Genomic DNA, 23,598 nt, shown 5'->3' on the forward strand with positions numbered 1-23,598 from the left:
GTTACGTGAAATCTCCCACAGTGACTTGCTTTTAGACTGGTTCAGTAGAGCGAACTTGTACGACGTGCCACGAGTCACTGTTTCAACCTTTGAATCTGAAACACACACACAAGAAACTACAGTCTGTCCTCTTTCTGTACCTTTTTACAAAATTTCAATCCGATCCTCAGAGAGAGTTATGACGATTTTCCCCAGGTCACCTATTTTGAATGTAATTCAGGAGTCTGCAAAAAGGCCAACGTCCTCAGATCATATCTCCGAAAATATCGCGCGAAAAGCTCTGAAATTTGGACCCAAAGTTCCGCGCCAATTCTTCTCAAATGGGTTTTTTTTGCAACTTCTGAAACGTCACAGAAAAAAATTTATATCGAAAATGCCACGATGACCTGTTTGGAGCAGCAAAACCCTAGAATCCAAAGCTTTGATACCAAATGTTATGAAACCAGCTCACAAAAAGATAGAAAAGAGAGATCCACGCCTTAGAATTCAGCCTCTTCGAGGGGGCAACCTCCTTTACATTACATAAATGAACAACTCTTGGATGATACAAATGACAAAACCTCCTTTCTATATATAGGAGTCTAAGGAGTCACAATATAATCCAGCCGACCTAACAATAATAATATAAAGCCACAAAAATAACAATAGAGGGATTCTATGGGGCACAGAAATAACAATATGGGGGTAATAGGGGCACAAAAATATAAATAAGGGGTATAACTACAATAGTAATGGGGTAATCACTAGTATTATAAGGACCCAATAGAGGCCGGCCTTCTCAAGTTCAGATTACATCCATGGATAGAGGAAGCCTATCAGCTTACTCTATCACTTCAAAAAAAGTTAAGAACAATGAAACAGACACAGTGGACAATGTGCCTCATAGTAAAAGGCCCGATGATAGAGAAGTTGGCAGAGGAAGTGCAGCAGGCCATAATGTAGAGCTTGGCTGATATCACAACATTATAGGTTGAGTTAGGTGGACTCCACAGCAAGATAGAGGCACCAGCTGAGTGACTCGAGGGTGATTCACCATATTTGTGTTAGGGGCCTATTGGGATAGGGTCCCCAGGGTCAATTTTGGGTTAGTTTAACCAATTTTTGTAATAGATATTGTAAAGAATGTAAAGTCTCCGCAAAATGTGGAAGTACAACACACAACTAAGTAGGAGTCAATGGGGCTTTATCCCCTTGTTTGGATAAGTGATAGGTTGGATAGGAGACTCACCCATAGGCCATAGGCCATGGTATTTTAAGCAAAAATGATATATATAGTTGAGTCATAGGGAGTCTAAGAAGAAGTAGACAAGAATGAATCTAAGATAGAAGATTGTTTTAGAAAGTGATAATGTAGGAAAGATCTATTACTTGTACTTAGGCGAAAGGGAAAGTCTCCTGTAGCTGAGTGCGTAGGAGGCCTTGTTAAGTTCGCAACTGAGTGCACAGACCCGTGCAGCTGAGTGTGCAGGGTGGAAAATTCTGTAAATTGAGCGTTGAACTTAATCGACATTGAGTTTGGAAGAAGTACCTTTCCTTTGAGTATTACTCTTATTTCTTTTCATGTTACACTTTATTGCTCAATGATATGTTTTCTATGGAATAACTTGTAATTACTACGCGAACCTACTGAATCTTTAATATTTATGCCTGAACTAAGTAATTATCTGTTTCTGTGAAGATAAGGGTTAATTTTGTTATGATTTCTGATGAATTGGATAGATCTACTTGAAGGAAGATCTAGGGTTATTAATTAGTGCACGAAAGTGGATAGTTTTCTTCTTTAGGGTCTATAAAGTTTGATCGCAAACCTTGTTGAAGGTCTAGAAGCTATTTTCTTACAGTTACAGTAGTGGACCATAGAAGGATATAGATATGTGCGAAGGTAGATCTGAGCGAAAAAGGCTTAAGATCACTTATCACACAATCTCAGGATGCAGAAACTTGGTTCTAGCATCCCCCATTACTGCTTCAAGTGAGACTGCAATCTGAACTATGCAAGTTGTTGTCGAAAGGGATAGAAGTTAGGGTTTTTTTGGTTGGTGCATACAACTCTGAACCTGGGTTAGGCCCCCTTAAGCCAACAAGGGACTGTTAACAAAAACCTTTATAGTAGCAGTGGCAACCTATGTAATAGCAAGGGCAACCTTTGTTGCAGTATCAACAACCTTTGCACTAGCAAGGGCAGTTTGTCCAACAATATAATCAATCCTTGTATCCACAAGTTCAACCCTTGTATCCACAAGGTCAACCCTGCAGTTGTAGGGCCAATAGTTGCAACAGAAACCTAATAATCCATATGTCAGGGAAAAGTTTTATCCACCTTCTGGTTCTCAACGGCCTATGTCAGGTCAGTATTGACCTTACCCTGGTCAAAACCCACCTTTGTGGGGGAAAAGTCCACCTTATGGTTAGGGTAGCCCCCAATGGGGGAAATATCAAGCTCCTTATGGTCAAAATATTCCACTTTGGGGGAAAAACCCATACCAATAGGCATGGAATCTGCAAACCGGGCCTTATCAAAGGCCTCCCATGCCTTTCAACCTGAAATTTCCATTTCTAGCCATGTTGGAACTGTTGGATGTGTCAAGGCTCACTAATGATCCAATACTTCATTTGCCTTATTGGCCTCTGGTTCCCACTAAGATTCCTAGTGATTGCAAAAAAATTGAAGGAAAAGCTAAAGAACACCCCAGGCCCATGTTATGACTTACCACTTATGATGTTCATCCAATTCCTGGGTTGACGACTTTGTTTGTCTACGTCTCTTTCAATGAACCTTGACGGGTGCCACCCCAAAATGGTACATCGAGTTACCTCAAGGTGCATATGTAGACTTCAATTCTTTGGCCATGGCCTTCCTCACTCAATTCCAATTACCAATTCATTATGAAACCGATACCCATTTTCTTACATCTGTAAAACAAGATACTACTACTCACATATATGATCACATCCATGAATGGAGACATTTATGTCACCTCATCAAGTTTGAAAGACCTGATTGTTAACTGAATGGTTTACCAAATAATTCGTCAAAAAAATTGTTGTAGACATAGCAATGCGAGATTGTGCCACTGAATATCAAGCCATTACCCATGCCCAATATTTAAATTTGGTATATTCCCAATCTGGCATGTTATATGATCTCTTGCCTGATGCTCTGAGGCCATCTAAGGATCCAGCATCTTCTAAATCTCTGGACGTACTTTCTATTGATGGTATTATTGGATTAGTATCTCAAACTTCTAATAAAGCTTCTTCGTAGAAAAAATCCATTTCAAATACAGCATCCAATCCTCCTTTGAAACCCTCTTCAAATCCTGGTAAGACCTCCGAGGTTAATGTCATTTAGCCTACCGTGGCAGAGAAAGCCTCAAAAGGTAAAAAGAACGGTAAAGGAAAAGTGAAATCTGATGGCCCAAAATAGGATGCTCCTAAGTCATCTACTGATGATGTCTCTAAACATAAGTCTAAGTAGCCTTGCCTCATTTGTGAGGAAGATCACTATCCCAACGATTGTCCCAATCGTGTGAAAGTTAGCCGCTTATTAAAAGGCACTCAAGGGACACCGGTTGTACTAAAAGAGCCATTTCCATCACATCATACCTAATTGGTAGAACATCCATAATCCTATGCCTCTTCAGGTTCTTAGGTTTACATGAGTGGAATAGTGCCTATTTCTACTGCCACTTGGTCGAAAGATTATCAAACTCCTCAAAATCATATGGTGGAGAAAGAATTCACTGATACACTTTCTACTTCTACTCCACCCAATTCTAGTCCTCTTCACATTAAGAGACTCAGTAATGAATCTATAATTCGGCCACCTCCCAAAGGTTTTCTTCGGAAATCATCTCATAATCTGAATGTGTGAGCTACCCAACATTACAATATTGTAGAAGACTTGGCTCAAGCGCCTTTGGCAATGTTTGCCTTGGAAGTTCTCCAAACTTGTCCAACGTAGTGAAAAGAATTACTGTATGATATAGGAGGGATCGACCCTGCATCTTATAATTTGATCACTTTTGACCTAGAAAATAATGTTCCTTGTCTTCCCCATCAAATTGTGTTTTTTATTCAAGTCATTATTAAAGGGAAGACGATTCTTCGAACTATGATTGATGAGGGGTTCCTCCACATGCATCATGTTGGTTTCATGTTGGAAATCCATCAGCTCTCCACCCCTCAACCAATCTCCAAACACCTTAGAATCCTTTGATGGCAGAGGATCCCATCCTTATGGTATTCTCACAAGTTTTCCCATCACCTTGGAAGGGAAACTATCGAATTAGAAGTAGAAGTCGTAGATGAAAATCTGAATTACAACCTTCTACTTGGACAAAGTTGGACTCATGCCATGTTTTTGTTGCTTTCCTCTTCATTCTTTGTGCTCTATTTTCCTCTTGAAGGGAGAATCATCACCGTTGATCAATTGGCCTTTTTCTCTTGTGGTTCTTCAAATGGAAATGTCCCATATTTGTGAAATACCGATATTCCCTATGAGAGCATGGGGGCATGTCTTTTCAAAGATTATGCTTTAGTGGGAACCTTTTCTCTCCACCTCTACATGTCACCTTAGCCAACATGATCTCAACCTCATGTGATCCATAGATCATCCCTACTACAAATCATGCTGATTCTTTTGGTGATGCTATGTCGCTAAGTCCTTTAGAACAATCTTATCAAGAAGTTATTTTGGTTTCATCAACTATTTTTGAAAGTCATACTACTCTTAGTATGTAACAAGACGTGTATTCTCAATCTCCTTGGCTTGGTTCTTGGGATTCTCCAGATCCCTTGAACGAGATATTTCCCACCAACGACTGTATTGTTGAGGTTATGTCTCTTGATGAAACTCCCTGGAATGATGCTCATCATCATTCCTTGTTTCTTCCAAGTCTTAGTGAGAATCCTTCATGTCTTGAGATTTTCATTTTTCATAACCTGACACGTACACTTCAAACACCCATCTTCATGCATGAAGTTTTGTCTGAGGGAAACATTGGGAATATTACTACTACTTTGCCTATTGAAATTTCAGTCCAACCTAAAATTGTCAAATCTTTCAACTAGAGGCATATTTTCCTTGCCATGAGCTTAATATTTTTTTCCTTCTTTCATGATATCTCCTCATTGAACCTTTACCATTCACCCATTATCACAATGGGGTATTCATCCTATGACATGTAACCCTCACTCACCCGGGGAGCATGGGGGCATGCTCATTTATGTGCGTTATTCCACTATTTGGCTGATTCGATGCTTAAACGTCATGCCAATGGTGAAACTTCAATTTCATTCTCTGTTGATCAATTACGCATGATCATCCATGTAGATACTTATGTACATCAGTGTGTGAATTCATTAGTGTGAATTTTGATTTCTTGGTGTGACTGTTTGCTTTGCAAACATGTTTCCATTACTTACCTTGTGTTCCACTCAATTCGTAGATGTCATCAAACAATTATGTTGGTTTTGTTGATGGTGTTTGTCATAGCGCACAGAACTTATCTTTCGCAGCCTGGGCACACTTCGCCCCTAATGGTGAGTTGATCAATTTACAAGGTATTTTACTAGGAAAAATAAATATTAATATTGCCGAGGAACTATTATCAGAAGAAGTTTCTCTCGAAATCAGAAATTTAATTGTTAAGTTAGATTCACAACTCATTGTTGTACACTTAAATGGTCATTATTCAATAAGAAATCCACAAATTTTGTGCATGTGTCTACATGTTCGATTACAGGAAAGAAATTTTGATTACATTATACATCAACACATTCCATGAAATTTGACTACGTTAACAAATGCATTGGAAAATTATTTTTTAGATAGAAATTTGCATCACTTATAAAAAATCAAACACAACATCATGATATATGAACACATAATTAAACAATAGAATCATGAATATGTGTGTGTGTGTGTGTGTGTGTATCGAGTTTGTCAAATTTTTTTATGTCAAAATATAAAAAAATAGTTTTCTGAGGCACATGGCTTTAAAATCCTACAACAGTGTAGATAATATGACTAGGAATAAGCTATCTGCCCATATGATGCTCATGATAACATGAGGAAACTCTAATCACTCGGCCTAACAACTGATGAAGTCTCACAGATTCCCCCACTGTGTGCCTCTGGTATCATAGCAGCATGTCATCTATAGTAGCGTACTCTGGAACACCCCAAGTAAGGGCTTCCATGTTTCACTCTATCTCCACTATAGGGTTTGCTCATTCCTCATACAAATATTCTTCCTCTATTTGGTGTGACACTCGCTGAGCTATCATAGACATTTTGGAAGGTCTTTTCGGTCCCACATCTGCAAAATTATCATAAGTAAGCTCTCAAATACACTTCAAATTTTTTTTTCATAGAACTTGAAAAATTCCAAAAAACAAGTTTTTACCTGCATCAGTCCATTATGCACCAGGAGATAGAGGAAGATCTGGGTCTCCTCTAAAGTTTGTGCCCACATAGGCATAGTCATCTACCATGATCAGTTTTTGGCATAACCAACCAAAGAATGTTGGAGGGAAATGCATCTGTTGACCTCTTCCAACTCGAGGCATAATCTCACCCCATCTGAGTAACCTCGGATCTCTCAGAGCTGGATCATCCATCTCTATCCACTGGTAACAAAATAGAGGCACACACTCCAAGGAGAATCTGACTAAGATCGATCCATTCCCAAATTTCTTCAAATGACCTGTTTTTCACTTGGTCAACTGTCTTTTCATGTTAACCAGCAATCCTTCACACCAATTAAATACGGTTGGAGTGAGACAGTCCACTACATATTGGAACCAAGATTTTGTTTCCTAATGCATTGCTTGAGCCCCAGCTACACAGGCCATGGTATGTAGAATATACCTCAAGGGTAGGTTTTTGATGGTTTTTATCTCAACCTTTCCACTTATGGTTGTTTTTGCATCCGAGTAATGCCTTCTTATCAGTGTGCTAGTGCTCTCTCCTCCAGTACAAGCCTCAGAGAGTTGGATCCTCTCTCCTCTCCTGGACAATCTAGTGATGAAATAGATTTAAGATACCTCTATTTCAATTTATTGATCTCTAATAATGAATATCTCCCAAGCGACATCCCATAATACTATGAGATACTCTAGCAACTCATTTTGAGCTTTGAGTCTTGGGGTCTAAAAGAACTTAAGAAATACACAGTCTCTCAAAGCGTTAATACATGTTGTGATGTGTGGTTTTATTTATGCAGTTATAGGATCTTTTGGTGGTAATAGTGATCATTCTTAACTGACTCAATGAGTTTTGTTTTATCTCTTTTTCAGACTCGTTAAAAATAAATGAAAAAAGAACCCCCCGGGAGTCATCCTTAAGCTCTTTTCTGACTCTCGTAAGATGAAAAGATCGTCGAGTATTTGTCTTTTTGAAATTGTTAAATTAAATTAATTGGTGTTGTCTTAGTATACGTTTACCCTTTTTTTAGGCTAGGATTGACTATTAATGAAAAAGGAACACCATGGTTGACATGGTCAAGAGGTTCTCTCGAATATTGTTTTCTACCTTTTCGAGTTTGAGAGACAGATTACGAAAAGGGACCTGATGGAGTTTTCTTTTTCGTCTCTTTTTCAAACTCTATAAATATGAAAAAGAAACTGAGTTACTATGCTGTCGGACTCGTAAAAAATAAATAATGAAAGACTTGTCACCATGACAAGACAGAGTTTCTCCTTCCTAGGACTCATAAAACTTACTAGGATGGATTCATTCGAAGGGTGAACTTATACAACAAGAAAATGTTATCCCCTTTAAGCTTGTGATTAAAAATAATTGGTGTACTCACTAGAAATAGTGGGGAAAAGTGAAAGTGAAACATCTCTTGTATAGGTAGCATGTCGCTTTTGAACATGACACCCATCTATTTCTCACATCGGGTTTGGGATATCCTCACTCAGTCACTTGTCCTTCCAGGTTTGGGCGATCCATTTTTCCTCTTATTTGACTATTCCACTTCATCGCCATGACCCTTGGTCCTATGTTGAGTCAAATGCTACCACACTCCAGAGTTTTGTCACCGATATGTTCAAGAGAAGTCCTATATACAGTTTACTACCTATTGTCTAACCTTTTTCCACAGTTCTGGATCATATTCGTTTATTCCACTTTATTCACTGTTTCATGTCGATGATGAGGAATCATTATGGCCCTCCTTCGATGGGTCATTTCCTGTCAACTTTATCTTATTATCCAGGAATATGACTTAGAAACTCCCTTTCAGTACCTTAGAGCTTTCATGCCTTCACAGAAATTTCTTCACATTCAACGATAGTTTTTCATCATTGGCCTTTGATCAGATGATTCCATGAGTGTTTGAATTCAACTTCATTTTTCACTGATTGTATTGTCATACCTTGAGAGCCATTGTCATTATTGGTGGTTTCTCTCGTGCCTGTTAACGGTTCACATCATTGGCCGGTAATCAAGTGGTTTTCTAGCATGTTCAACTTCGACACATTCATTTGCATGTTAGAATTCGTACTTTGATCGAGTTAGGATGGAGTGCAACACCTTATTTTTTGTCTGATATAACTCAACCTACATGGAGTTATGCATACATGATTTCATACATGTTTCCTCTATATGGATGGTTGCGACCACACCATGGGACCTTCTATCTATCTACGATGATGATCCTTCTATATCAGGTGGTTGTGTCCATACCATGGATCTTAGACTTCTAGACGATCCTTTTCATTTATATGGTTGCGCCCATACTGTAGATCTTTTCACATGGTCCTTTTTATTAGGATGGCTACATCCATACCGTGGCTCCATGTTTTGATATATATGATAGAGGTATCATATATGTATATGTATATGGGTCCTTTATTTGTAGGTCTCTTGACGATATTTATTCTAGTCCTTGCACTAGCTCATCAAGCATCATAACCATCACTCCCTATTTTTCCTTCATGCTTTAGGGGGCATATGTAGCACAATATTTTGTCACAATTTCTGCAATTCCCTATGTCATACCCCGAAGTGCCAAAACCTTGAAAACTATGGAGTGTACCCATCCTGATATGCAATCGTGATCCTCCCTCAAGAACTAATGAAAAGTTTCCTTGATCCTTTCTTGAGAAAAATGATCTCAAAACACTAATTTATGGGTGAACGCGACTGTGACACTACCCTCTCGTGATGGCAAGTTGCACCATATGAGTCTTGCACTACCAACACTTATTTTGCCTGGATACTCATGTTGAACCCTAAAAGGAAAGTTTTCCCAAAGTGAAGCAGAAGCTTCGTGATCTAGAGGTTTGCAGAATGACAAGTTGGATGATGTTCATTGTGGATGTGGTCGAATTCTGCCAATATTTCCCTTTGATCTTATTCTTATGAGATTCTTCCTTGAAATGAGGACATTCCCTTATCATTGGTGAGATCCTAACTCCCTCTCCTTGCCTATAAATTCATCACCCTCCATTCCCAAATGGTTGGTCTATGATTATTTGTACCCTTATGCTAATATAGTGCCTACATGATATTCGCTTTGGCTTGGAGAAGGAGTGATCGGAGAGCTTGAGCTTGGACTTGGACATTCACTCAAGGAGGGCTACTAACATCAAGGCCTAGGTTGTATGTTTCCTATTTTGTTTATTAATATATACAACTATTGGTTCACTTTCCATAAATTCTTGTGTCAATGCTTCATTTATCTTAATGCTCCTTGATCTATGAGCAGCAAGGATTGAGCTTGAGGAGTGAGTGATCAAAATCTTCAACAAAGGAGAACAATATAGCATCATAGTGATGTAGGTCTCCTTTCTCTTCTCTTATTTCAATTGTAATATAGGAAAGTGTCTTGTAGATTATCTCATTTGTTGCTATAAGAGTGAACTTGTCTCCTTCATCCCCATTAAAGTACTTGAAGGGATGTCTATTAAGTATAAGTTTAACCCTATTCTAGATTGAGTATACTAGTTATGAAAACGGAATACTCTAGTCCTTTTTGGTTAGAAGGTTCTCCCTTGTATTATTTTATCTCTTTTTCTGGTTAGGGGGATTAAATTTATAAAATTGAACCTATTGAGCATACTTGTCTTCTCTTTTGTGCTCATTAAAACATGGAGACTAAAAAGAGAAATGGGAAGGAAACACTTATTTTTGTTAGTCATCAAAATGGAAATGTCAGTCACATCACCCTTAAACATGGCACCTATTTTCATCATTATCTTATAGTTTGGTTTTAGCTTTCCTAGGATCCATACCATACATACGACTAATATACTCCTTAGGGTGGTTACTCTTCCAGTCACTATGGAGCATGATTCAATGCCTCCTACTTTGGTGCATGATATCTCGTGGTGGTCATTAGTAATACTTCCAAGTCACTTCTATGTCATGTCATTACATGTTCAAGGGAAGTCTCAACCTATCTCAGCTACTTGTAGTTGCTTGTTGAACTTTTTGTGTCGGGCATCCCCATTTCAATTATACTTCATCACTTCATAACTTCATCCATTACATCATCTCTTGGTCAATTCCATGCCAATTTATGGGGGATGCATCAAGGCCTCCTTTGATATATCTTCTCCTATTTACTTTAGCTCATTGTTTAGGAGATTTATCTAGGAACCAATATTATCATAGAGTTTACAGACCTTAGTGGAAGGTTTCCTCATGATTGATAGTGGGTTTACATCATTGAATCCTAATCGGTCAAGTTCACGAGTGGTCAACCATAGTGAATCTATTCACACTTAGTGCACTATAATAGTTAACTTGGGATCCATTTTCATCATTGGTGGGTCCCTTTGTGTTTATTAATGGTACACCTCATTGGTGGGTCCCTGTGATTGTGACCTATGTTTTGGGGACTTATGTTTCCTAGCATCTCAATTCGAAGTCACAACTTATCCTATCTCTTCAATCTGGCTTGGATGAATTATTAGAGAAGCATCTTAACTTATCATCATCCTAAGTGTCAATATTCATCCTCCTTGGGACCTCTTTCAATTTTAATATACTGCTCCATCCATGAGATTCAATCTAGAGAAAGAGAAAGAGAGAGAGATAAAGAATATTATAGAGTCATGCTATCTTTATTCTTATTCAGAGATTGTGATATATCTTTTATTTAGGTAATATTGGTCAAAGAGAGGGAGACTCGACTACAATCTAGAGAGGAGGTCGTATGCATGAATGTATACATGTTGTATCATTTCATTCTATGAGCAATTAAAGAGAATGCTCCCATGCTATAAATATGAATTTATGATTAGTTTTTCATGTCAATGTTTTTTTTATTTAAGTTGACGACCCTCTACGAAAGACTATTTGCAATCTTTTTTTGTGGTTCATGTGTATAGGTTCTAAATTTGTTGTGGAGGATGATATATCCTAGTTGGAGCAAGGAATCTCTACATCGAACCCAACATCCATTCTGCAAGAATCACGTCTTTTAGCTTAAACCTTAACTCTGAAGTTGTATGAATGAATGATTAGATTGGACCATATGGTTTTGATCTACTCGTTTCACTGATTTTAGTATATACTCCTCAATTTGGTATTATTTTCAGGGGAATCAGATTACAGAGAAATAATCCTACTTCTTGTGTGTAATTTTCAATAACAAATATTATGCAAGAAATATTTAAAAAATCAAGTAAGTTGACACTGTGATGCATAAAATTGCAGTGTATGTAAGGTAATTTCATAGAAGGGAAAAGAATGAGTGAGCCTCTAGAAGAAAAGTGATAATACCATATTAAAAAAGACACGCAAGAGCATGGAAATAATCATTAGTTAACCTACAAAGTAGTTCACAAGATAACAATGCACATTCAACAAGATGCATACCAAAGTGAAAAAAACATTTATTTTCATTAGTATGTGTAAAAGTAAACATACACCACAAAAAATGAAAGAATAGTATTACAATCATTAACAACATATGCATGAAAGTGTGTTGGCTCCAAGAGCTTCACATATGAAGTGAAATTACCAAGATATGCAAATAAAGTGATGTAACACTAGCCCCAATAGTGGAACATTACATCACCAGTTGCTACTCTAAAGAATGATATTCTCTCCTATGCCAAACTATAGAAGCCAAGTTGAAAAGGCCTTTCACTTGAGCTATGAGAGTGTATTTATAACATATGAGGTGACTCTCCACCTCCCTTGTGACTCTTGAGATCCCATGTGACTTTTCAAATTCCTGTGTGACATTTGAGCTTCTTAGAACTTTCTAGTGAGTTTTCACATTCCATGTGTGAATCTTAGGCTTCCACACATTTTACAGTTTCTCATTTTTTACACCCTTGTGTTGACACTTTGAATGAACATAGTTTGTTGACCATGGCATGAGACTTGATGGTAATGTATTGATGTGAGGTTCCTTTCTCCATGGCTATGTCTTGAAATATTTATGATTGATCTAGGATGTGCTTCATCTTCACCCTCCAAAGGGTATTAATGAGTGGTGGAACCTTCATGAGTTTTCATCCCTTTGTCTTTGTCCAAGATTCCTTTACTCCTGCATGATAACACGTTTGTGTCTTATCTCTAGAAGTGTAATTTTTGTAACCTCTTGTTTTTAACCTCCTTGATAATAATATTGTGATGATATGAAGATATAACTTGTAAAATAAGTCCATTCATGACCAGAAAAAACGATTCCCATAATCACTTATTCTATATGTGTTTGTTCATGTGAGACTAACTGTGATGGAATACTGCACAATAGATAAAATAAAATGGATTCTTGGATGCAATGCATAGAGTAAGGAGGTATGGAGTGGAAGGTATGGGCATTGGAAGTATGAATTGTCCAGTGGAAAGGAGGTGAGGGACATGACTATGCAACTAAGAAAGTTAGGGAGGAAGAGATGACAAGCTTGCTCACTATGAATGCGTAATGCCAGTGCTTGAGGGAGAGAAACTAGGAATATGTAGTTGAGCACTACATGGACTAAGGGTTGACCTCATTGTCCATTATAAGTGTGCAGTACACAATGAAGGTAGGGCTAGTTGAGGAATTGTGCATCAAGACAATTCAGGAGACGAGTGACATGGTTGGGAATGATGATTGTGCAGTGCATAGTTGATGAGTGATAAGACCTAAGGATTGCACGTTCAAGCATGTGAAGGGTCCAAGAATGATTTGAGTGTCCAATAGAAGTTAAAAATGGGAAATGTTAGTCAAGTATTATGCATTTAGCGAGCACAGTCAACAACTTGGAGTGACTGAGCTTTGGGATTGCACAATGCACAATTGATGGAGGTTGTTCTCTATGATTTCGTAGTGCACAGTTCTAGTAATAAATACTTCATCACTGTGGCTTAGGAATTTGTAGTGAATAGTTGGAGGAGGCTGAGGGATTAGCCATGATTGCGCAAGTTAACAAGACCAGGAAAACTCCAAAGTTGACGAAGTGTGGGATTGGTTGAGAAAGAGAGTGAGAGTAAGAGCATAAAACAAGGAATGAACATGATCACACACTCATATAAAATCAAACACATAAATAAGATATGTTTAGTATCCAAAATTAACATGCATACAATGAAACAAAAATAAAGTGGCACTTTTCTCCAAGTGAAACACTTAATATGTACCTTTATGACATAAGTTTTGAATACAACCGAAAAGTGCACTATGCTACATGAATGTTTCTAGAACATATTCTAATGATGTGTTGGGTAGAAGATCCCTCGTGTAATGGTTTTGGGGCTTAAAGCCCACAATTTTGGGTATTAATACTGTAAAAGTTCCATTAAGTGCACGGAGCGTGAATTGTAATGAGTCAGGTCAAAGGGTTGTTTGCTTGAAAATAATGTAAAGTTAATATAGAATATGTTGGCTCACCCATGGTTCTCAGACCATGGGAATGTATAAATAGAGCGAGGCTCTAAGGGTAGAAGTAGTTTTTGATGATTCTGGATCTGATCTGAAGTGTAATGGGTTGTTCTCTCTGAGTTTGTAAGTCTGTGTCGTGGTTGGTAGTAGAGAGTGTAGGCTCTACAATTATGTGCGCAGAGGCTTGGTAGAGTCCATAGCTTTGTGCATGGACCCCTATAGCTGAGTGCGTAGGGTGGAATTGGGTTGTACTAGAACAAAAGATTAATAAAGATAAGTGTTTTTGAATTATTGTGCATCTGGTCTCTGATCTGTATGATTATTCTAATGTTATGGTTCTATGCATATCCTTGAGATTTATGGTTACACGCACTGGTTATAATTATTGGATGCTTGATTAAGACTCTAAGAAATAAATTAGATCTATAATAACCACTATAATAATAAGGAATCTAGGAAGAGCCTTGTCCCAGAACTACGCGAGGGCAATACAACTATGCAACATTGTGTGAGTGCGTAGATCAGTTCATGACCCCTATAGAACCCATCAAGACATCCCTAGGGTGCGGAAACTTGGTTCCAGCACCCTCCCATACTACCTCGGGTGAGACTTCAGTCCGCGCTCCATGGATTGTTGTCTAAAGGGCCGGTAGTGTGGGATTTGTTTGGCTAAAACACTTCCAAACCTGTGTCAGGCCCCAATAAACCAACAAATGGTTCCGTTGTCGGGACTGGTATCTACTTAAGTGATGTCTAATGTTGGAAAGTTGGAACCCTAATATGAAAGAAATTGAAGATTGGTTGGATCAAAAGCTTCACGAGTTCGTGGTAAAGGAAAACAAAACCCCATAGATATCTGAAAAGAGGTGGTTGGATCACTACGTATATACGGAAATACATGAGATGTTCTTTGCGTCCTTCTCTTCAGAACTATATGAGTGGATCGTGAGGCTAGCAGATAGCCAAAGAAGGTGAAAACTTAATCAACCCATAGTGTGGACTCCTGAGTTGGTGCACAGGCTAGAGGCATCTGAAGATAAGATTGTGTGGGCCGTAGATCATTGGCTGGATTGGATAATAGGAGGGTTTATCACTAAATTTGTGATAGACATGACTGTCAGCTACAGTGAAGCGGAAATATTTTTTCTCAAGGTACCACGAGGTAAGTACATCAAATCGTTGAATACTTGGATTAGGATGTTCTTATGTGAAAAATGGGTGATGCGAATCCAATAATGAGTGGAATGATGCGGAGTGGAAAGGCCTACAAAGGTATCGAAGGGTTAGGAAATAGTCCTTTAATTTTGCCTCCACGAGAGGGCGAGGAAGAGTGCACTTGGGCTTCTCCAAGGAGTGGAGTCAGTTTGATAAGGTAACGCATTCCCCAGCTATCACCTCCACTAACACCACCACTAGCGTCACCTCCGTCACCCCCTTCTTCGCCCACACCACCTCGACGAAGCTAGCAATTTAACATGGCGAGCACGATTAAGTTGCTTGTATTCAAAGGGGTAGGGAGCGAAGATCCTGATCATTTTTGGTTCGTAGTAAGAGAAGTATGGGAAGCGCATGAAGTTATGAATGCTAACATTAAGAAGGCCACCTTGGTAAGTGCACCACAGTATCACACACCGACTTGGTATATTAAGGACTCGAATGATCATCCGAATGCTAGAATAGTGTAAATCCATATTGCATTAAACAAAGAATTTAGCCGGCCAAAATCAGAGACGTAGTCGATCATCAAATTCAAAGAGATCGTGATGCTGCCAAGCGAAAAGCCCTGGGAAATGGACCAAAGACTGAAGAGCAAGATCCGTGAGGCTAATATGACACTAATGGATGCACAACATTGCGCATGGTTTGTGGCATCTTTGACACCACATATGAGGATGGCGCTATCACAACAGAAGATTTCAACCTAGGCAGAAGCATTGGAAATAGCGATGAGGTTGCATGAAACTCCGATATAGGATCTTGGGTTGGGAGTACAACAAATCCATGCACAACTACAAACCCTATGCTTAGAGATGCAAAGTTTGAAGCAAGATAGAGCGCCCCAACCAGAGGCATGGGATGAAGTGTGGTGTATCAAATGCAAAGGCCAGGGTCACGACAAGGATCACTGCCATGTATTCGCAAACTATTTGGCGAGAGGGGGACCAATGCCTTTGAGACCGGAGGTACAATCAAGGCCAGGTGTGGCACCTGCACTCTAGTGCACGAATTGTCAAGTAGGAGGAAAGCACACGACGGACAACTGTCACCTGTTGCAGAAGTACACACAGACTCTGCAACAACTATATTGTAATTTTTGTAGGTCAGTGGGCCATGATGAGCAAATTTGTTGGAGCTATGAGCTAATGAGGGATAGGACCCTAGATTATCGAATGCAGACATAAATGTGTGGATTCGACCCAGCCACAGTGATAGTGTAGGGTGGATTTCAAGGGCGAGGTAGAGGATGAGGAGGAATGGGACCTGGATGAGGGTGCAGATAGCTAATCTGTTATAATTGTGGAGGACCGGGGCACTATGCTCGCGATTGTACCAAACCGATGAGGGTATCTTGTTTGTACTGTGAGCAATTTGATCATGAAATAGTAGATTGTCCGATGTTGATCGCACAAATGCACAAGAAAGGGGTACTATAGCCCTTTCCAACTAAAAATATCGAAATGATGAGGTTTGAACCATGTGAAGAAGATCCTAATGTGAATATGGTGCTCAGAAGTGGTGCAACTACAGGTGAAGATAACAAGAAGTGGCCTAAAGAAGATACATGGGTTTGCAGGGCTCCTACAAAGGAACCTGGGTTTGACTTAGAGCATGCAAAAGAAACATTTATGGAAGCTAAGAAAAGCTTCGCGGAGGTCTCTACTTCAAGTAGTAAGGATAAACCAGAAATAGGAATGGATCATTCTATGCTTACTACCTTTTTAGATAAATTCATGAAGCTGCTATGTGACCATAAGGTGGTTAAGGGACTACAAGAGATGATCGCTAGGTGCACAGGATCGGGTGAACCAAGCGTAGTCCGAAAATTGGGAAGGCATGCACTACGCACTAGACAAGAAATGAGATTGACGGCACAAATTAGCGAATATGAGATGGATCAGGTAATTTTAGACTTGGGATCAGACGCAAATGTGTTACCAAAATAGACTTGGGAACGCATGGCGAGGCTCGTGTAATAATGGTCTCATATTCAATTACAGATGCTAAACCAACAAAAGATCTTGCCCATGTGGAGATTGCAAGGGGTAACAGTGGATATCGAAGGCGCGAGCTCACAGACAGACTTCAAAGTAATAGAGATTGTAGATGACAATAATCTGTACCCCGCACTGCTAGGAATAGACTAGGCTACGAATATGAATGGATTCATAAACCTAAAAAACTAGAAGATGATACTCGAGAAAAAGTCCCTACGTGTGATAGTCTTACTGGATCCCGCTGAAGGAGAATGCTACACCGAACCCATGTGCAACAATGGAGGCAATGAGGAGCTGGATTATATCTACAAAATAACCACGCGAAACCAAGATTGGCTAAATTTGACTACAAATGGAAGAGTCTCATGGGAACGCATAAAATCCTTCCTTGTGGATTCAAAAAAAGAAGATGAATGATGGCACAATCGGTTAAGTGAAGTGACGACGCTAAATTGTAATATGATGACCAAATCACTGCATTGCATAACCGCCTAGGCTCGAGATCTACCAACGTATTATGAATTGACAATGGTGGATGAATTCTTGGACAAGTTTGAGAGTGCAGTACCAGAGCATCAGAGGTTCGATGCATTAAAATGGGTACTACATGCAACACCTGTGCATTGGTGGGGAACACATGAAGGAAATTTTGAAAACTGGCGCGACTGCAGAAGGATGATGTAGCTAAGTTTTGGGGAGTTGTAACTGTGGATAACTGAGAATTACAATGGACTTGATGACCCATGCATGCACCTCACAAAATGGACCAAAGCCTATGGTGAAGAGCCCCAGCCTAAATGGGTACACTTATTTTATCATACCCTGGATGTCATCCCAAGAAGCTGGTATACCGAGACAGAACTCTGACATGGTATGGGCGAATGGTATATCTTACGTGAGGGATTTTTGTTAACGTTCTTATTTGAAGACCAGTGGGCGGATACTGTTGACGATGTGCTATAAGTTGTGAAAGCTGCCATTTTCAAAATACGACAGAAACCACAATAAATAGTTCAACTGGTATGGTCTCATCAGTTAAGCCAGGCCCTAAAATGTTACAACGTACAAGCGGAGGATGAGGATGATGAACCCCAAAATATTTCTATTCCAGAGACTGAAGGGAGTCGCGAAATTCGAGGACCGCCAATCAAGGACCCAGATATCATGACGCCATTGAAAACAAAGCAGGTAAACATTGGTACAGATGAGGAGCCGAAGTACGCGAGGCTTGGGGACTATTGGGATGATGCCACAATGGATAAGGTTGTCGAGTTACTTCACGAATATGAAGACTTATTCTCGACAAAAATCATGGAGTTAAATGGGATCCTCGGCAACCTAGGAATGATGAAGATAACTCTGAAACCGGATGCCAAGCTAGTTAAGCAGCATCTTTACCATTTGAATCCAAAGTATAAGGAAAAGGTCCGCGAAGAATTGGATAAAATTCTTGTTGCACAAAATATTGTCACCATGACATTCTGAAATCAGTGTGAGTCTATCACCACTCATACTTTCCTCCTATGCAAGTCTTAAACCTCAGCTCTTCATGTCAATCCTTGAAAAATGAGAGAAAGTCCTTGAAAATATCTAAAACTCTGGTTCCACACTTAGCATTACCTATGGTCCCGCACCCCCTGGTTATGTTCCCTGTGGACCTTCCCGCTCTGCTTCTGTGTAATATATGCAGACCCCTGTAAAAGTCAAAAAGGCGCAAGTACATTCTTAAAAACTCACTTTGGGTTATTTCTGGAAGCTTCTAGAGGGAATCTTGAGGTGGCAAGTTTTCTCCTTGGTGGTTCATGCATCCCATAACTAAAGGAGCTAACCCCTTGATGTGAGGAGCTTATCCCTTTGAAGGAGGACTCTATCCCTTCATAGGTGGACCTGTTAACTTCCTTCCTCTACACTATAAAATGAGGCATTGGGCTGGTTACTAAGGAGGTTGAAAGCTGAATATTTTTTATGGTAAATGCTGTTGGAATTTAGACTTCCTAATTGAGATTGAGAGGAGAGATTACATACCTTTTGATCTCATTGGGAAGAGTGTGAAGCTTGTCAAAGTAGAGGAGATTCTTGCTTGGACCATGGGAGGAGCTTGTACAACATCACAACACCAAGGTTGTAAAGTTCTTCTTTGTTTAAAGTTAATAAAATCAAGTTTATTTTTCTCAATAAGTTGTCTCTTATGGTTTATTTCATGGATTCCTTGATCACCATGATGAATATGATTTATTATATTGGCTATGCAGGTGTTATTTGATCTGTGCTTGTTTGTGTTTGCAGGTTCTCAAAAGGAAACTCATTCAGATGATCGAAGCATGGCTACCACAAACTAGCGTTGGACTTAAGGTAGGGTCTAAAACACCTCTTTATTTTTATTTATAAATCGTAATATTTAGAGAAAGGTATATTTTCTTGTTCTGCTTTTCGCTAGATATCAGTTGATACTAGGGAGATCAGTCTTTTCCACAAGAACAATTTATCCGGCTAACAATGCTGGCAGTAGGAATTACTGAACAAGTGGAAGAGTCTGATTGGGTGAGTCTTATGATAGTACAGGAGAAGAAACAGAAGGGCAAAATTTGAATCTACGTGGACCTCCGAAAGCAGAATGATCCCTATGTTCATGATCCATTCTCGACACTATTTATAGATGAAGTCTTGGAGAATGTTGGCGGACATGAACCATACTCGTTCATGGATGGGTTCTCAAGGTACCATCAGATCAAGATCGCGCCAGCAGATAGAAGCAAGACAACCTTCACAACCGAATGGGGATGTTTCCAGTACACTATTATTCCCTTTGGATTGAAGAATGCGGCAGCGATATTTTCGCGCATAGTAGTGGCCACATTCAAGGAATTCATCCATAAGTTTTTGGAGGTTTATTTTGACGATTGGACTGTATTTGGGCTAGTCAAGAAACATATAGCGAGCTTACGGTTGATGCTGGATACTTGTGGATGACAACAAATCACACTGAATCTTAAAAAGTGCACCTTCCTCACCCCCTTTGGAAATTTTCTTAGCCATGTGGTCTGCAGACAAGGCCTGATGGTAGATCCCACGAAGATTGTTGTCATACTCAATTTGGAAGCACCATGAAGTGTCAAACAACTGCGCGCCACATTGGGAAACACTGGTTACTATCAGAAGTTCATTAAGAGCTACGCGCAAATTATGGCACCAATGGAACAGTTGTTGAAAAAGGATGCTACATATTGTTGGAATGAGGAATGTAAGAAAAGTCTAGAGGCTCACAAGGAAAAAATGGCATCTGCCCCCATTCTAGTATTTCCAAAATGGGACATTGAATTTCATGTACATGTTGATGCATCGTGTATCGCATTGGGAGCTGTACTTATGTAGGAAGGTGTGGAAGGCATCAATCACCTGATCGCGTTCACAAGTCGATGGCTATCCAAAGCTAAAAAGAGCTAATCTACTACTGAGCGCGAAGGATTGTTTATTGTATACACACTGCAGAAATACTGCAATTATTTGCTAGGTGGGCACTTTAAGATGGATACTGATCATTCCACAAAAATACTTAGTCAATAAGCCTGTGTTGGGGGGGTGCATATGCGGATGGCTGCTCCTATTCCAAGAGCATGACTTTGAGGTCATCGTGAAACTGGGACGCTTAAATGCAGGACTAGATCACCTATCACGAATTGAGACCAGTGAGGAGCCAACAAATTTGGAGGAGTAACTACCTGATGCACAGTTCTATGCAGTGCAGGTCGCGGATGGCCACTTTGAAGATATCATCCATTTCTTAACCACAGGAACCATGCCACAGGGATCTTTGGTCTAGAAAAAGAAAGAATTGGTGATACGAGCAGTAGATTTTTCTGTCATCGCAGAGCACCTCTATAAAAATGAAGATATGTACTTGGATTTGAACAAGGATAGATCCTCACAGAATCACATGCGGGGGTTGTAGGAGGACACTATGCGAGACGGGATACTGTGCAAAATATTCTTCGCACCGGCCTATGGTGGCCAACCCTACATCAAGACTCAAAAGCATACTTTCACACCTGCGACGTATGTTAGCAGACTGGGAAACCATTGCGAAGGGATGAGATGCCACTCAACCCAAAAATGACGCTGCAACCATTCGAAAAATGTGCAATAGACTTTGTGGGGCCGATAAAACCACAGGGGAAAAAAGGTGTGCGCTACATCATCATTGTGACTGAGTACCTGACTCGATGGGTGGAAGCACAGCCGGTTAAGGACTGCACGGCTACCACAACTATGAAATTTTTGTTCGACAATGTGCTGACACAGTTTGGATGTCTAAAAATTCTCATCAACGACCATAGAATGAAATTCATAAATAAAACTATTAGTGCACTCACTGAAGAGTTCCAGGTGTATCATCAACAGAGCACGCCATATCATCCACAAGCCAATGGGAGAGTAGAAGTCTTTAACAAAATTCTGGAGCATGCACTGACTAAATTGTGTAACGCACAGTGAAACGACTAGGACTTGCGTATACCTGCCATATTATGGGCCTATCAAACCACGTGCAAGAAATTGACGAGTTAGACACTGTTCCGATTAGTCTATGGCACAGAAGCAATTACACCAATGGAATACATTGTACCCAGTCTGTGGATCGCAGTGATGATAGGCATGGCGGAACATGAAGCTCTAGAAGACAGGGTCACACAACTGGAAGAACTTGAAGAAGAATGGTTTCTGGCAGGATTTCATCAACAGGTACAGAAACAGCATAAGAAAGCTTGGCACGATCACCATATGAAGTTGTGCACATTCAAAGAAGATGAATTAGTATTGCTATATGATAGTAAGTTTGAAAAATTTCTTGGAAAATTTAAAATGCATTGGTTAGGACCCTATGTGGTAAAAGAGCTCACAGACGGAGGTGCGGTCTAGCTTTTCAAACTAAATGGGGAGCCCTTCCCAGGAAAGGTAAATGGCAGTCACTTGAAGCCCTACATGGGGGGGTCGGCTACCTAACTAACCGACCGAAGCACAGTCTCACCACTCCAGACAGTTGGAAGAGGTGCGGGATGGTAAAACTGTCTATTAGGGAGCTGCGTGACAATAGGGGCATGCACAAGATCGGTAGGTCACAAGGGTTGCGGTTGCACTGAGGTGACTATGCTGCTACGGGGATAAACACAGAAGTGACTGTTGCTGTCACTGTTCATGACAAGATGTCTGAGTTATGGCGAAAAGGAGCAGGTGGCAGGCAATTAAGATATGAATTACGAGCCAGACGCGGAATGATCTACTGTAGATATAGCATTAATGAGCCAGAAAAGGAGGGAACGACTGAATTTGAATTTCAATAGGTCTATAAATCATGGGTGGGCATCCACCAAACAAACTATGGTATCTGGAGAATTGAGCAATTGTGCCTTCCAATAGGTATGGAAATGTTGAACTTCGATGATAAGGGAGTAAGCCCGGGGTTTTAAATATTTCTAAAAGAGATACAGGACCTTCTGGATAATGTAATTTTGACAACCATGGACGTCATGCTGAGCTCAACACTGACGGTAGGGGATGTACCGAAAATTCTCAAGCAAGTAGCAGGATTGGTCTAAATGCCATTGCCTAAACCACGACCTGGCAGGCGATCCACGAGAGATAACGGAAAGATGGTGAATCTTGAGAAAAACAATCAAATTCCAGGTAACAGTTCGTATCTAACACACCTTGAAGATTGGGACCTCACAGACAGCCTCATCTCTCTTGCAAAAATGCAACACAAGCTTCAGCAGATAGTATGTATACTAGACCAGAGATTGGAAACGTGTTGCTCTGGCACAAAGGAGTTCTGCCTTTGACATCTCAAATAGAGCTAAAATCCTATGATGGGTCGCTTTGTGTTAACAGAGCAGAGCAGAATGAGCATCATCGGTTGAGAAAATTAGTAGAGGCAATGGAGTAGGAGCTTGAAGAAGTTTTGTAGGAGGCAAGGATGGAGAAACAAAAAGTAGTGCGTCACTCGCAGGGATGGTGGACGGTGATACCTTAGCAACGCATTTCATCGCACCAACGAGTGACTCGATATGAGTCACGATGATTGTGTTGGGGGCCTATTGGGTAGTGTATCCCCCGCGTAATGGTTTTGGGGCTCTAAGCCCACAATTTTGGGTATTGGTATTGTAAAAGTTCCGCGAAGTGCGTGGAGCGCTAATTGTAATGAGTTAGGTCAAAGGGTTGTCTGCCTGAAAATAATGTAAAGCTAATATATAATATGTATGCCTACCCATGGTTTGTAGATCATGGGAATGTATAAATAGAGCAAGGCTCTAAGGGTAGAAGTAGTTTCTGATAATTCTCGATCTGATCCGAAGTGTAATGGGTTGCTCGCTCCGAGTCTGTAAGTCCATGTCATGGTTGATAGTATATAGTGAAGGCTCTGCAGCTGTGTGCGCAGAGGCCTAGTAGTGTCTACAGCTGTGTGTGTGGACCCCTACAACTAAGTGCGTAGGGCGGAATTGGGTTGTACTAGAACAAAAGATTAATAAAGATAAGTGTTTCTGAATTATTGTGCA

This window comes from Pinus tabuliformis, chromosome 2_2, assembly GCF_031772625.1.
Source record: "Pinus tabuliformis cultivar Carrire ecotype Pingquan chromosome 2_2, CPIR1, whole genome shotgun sequence".
Lineage (NCBI taxonomy): Eukaryota > Viridiplantae > Streptophyta > Pinopsida > Pinales > Pinaceae > Pinus > Pinus tabuliformis.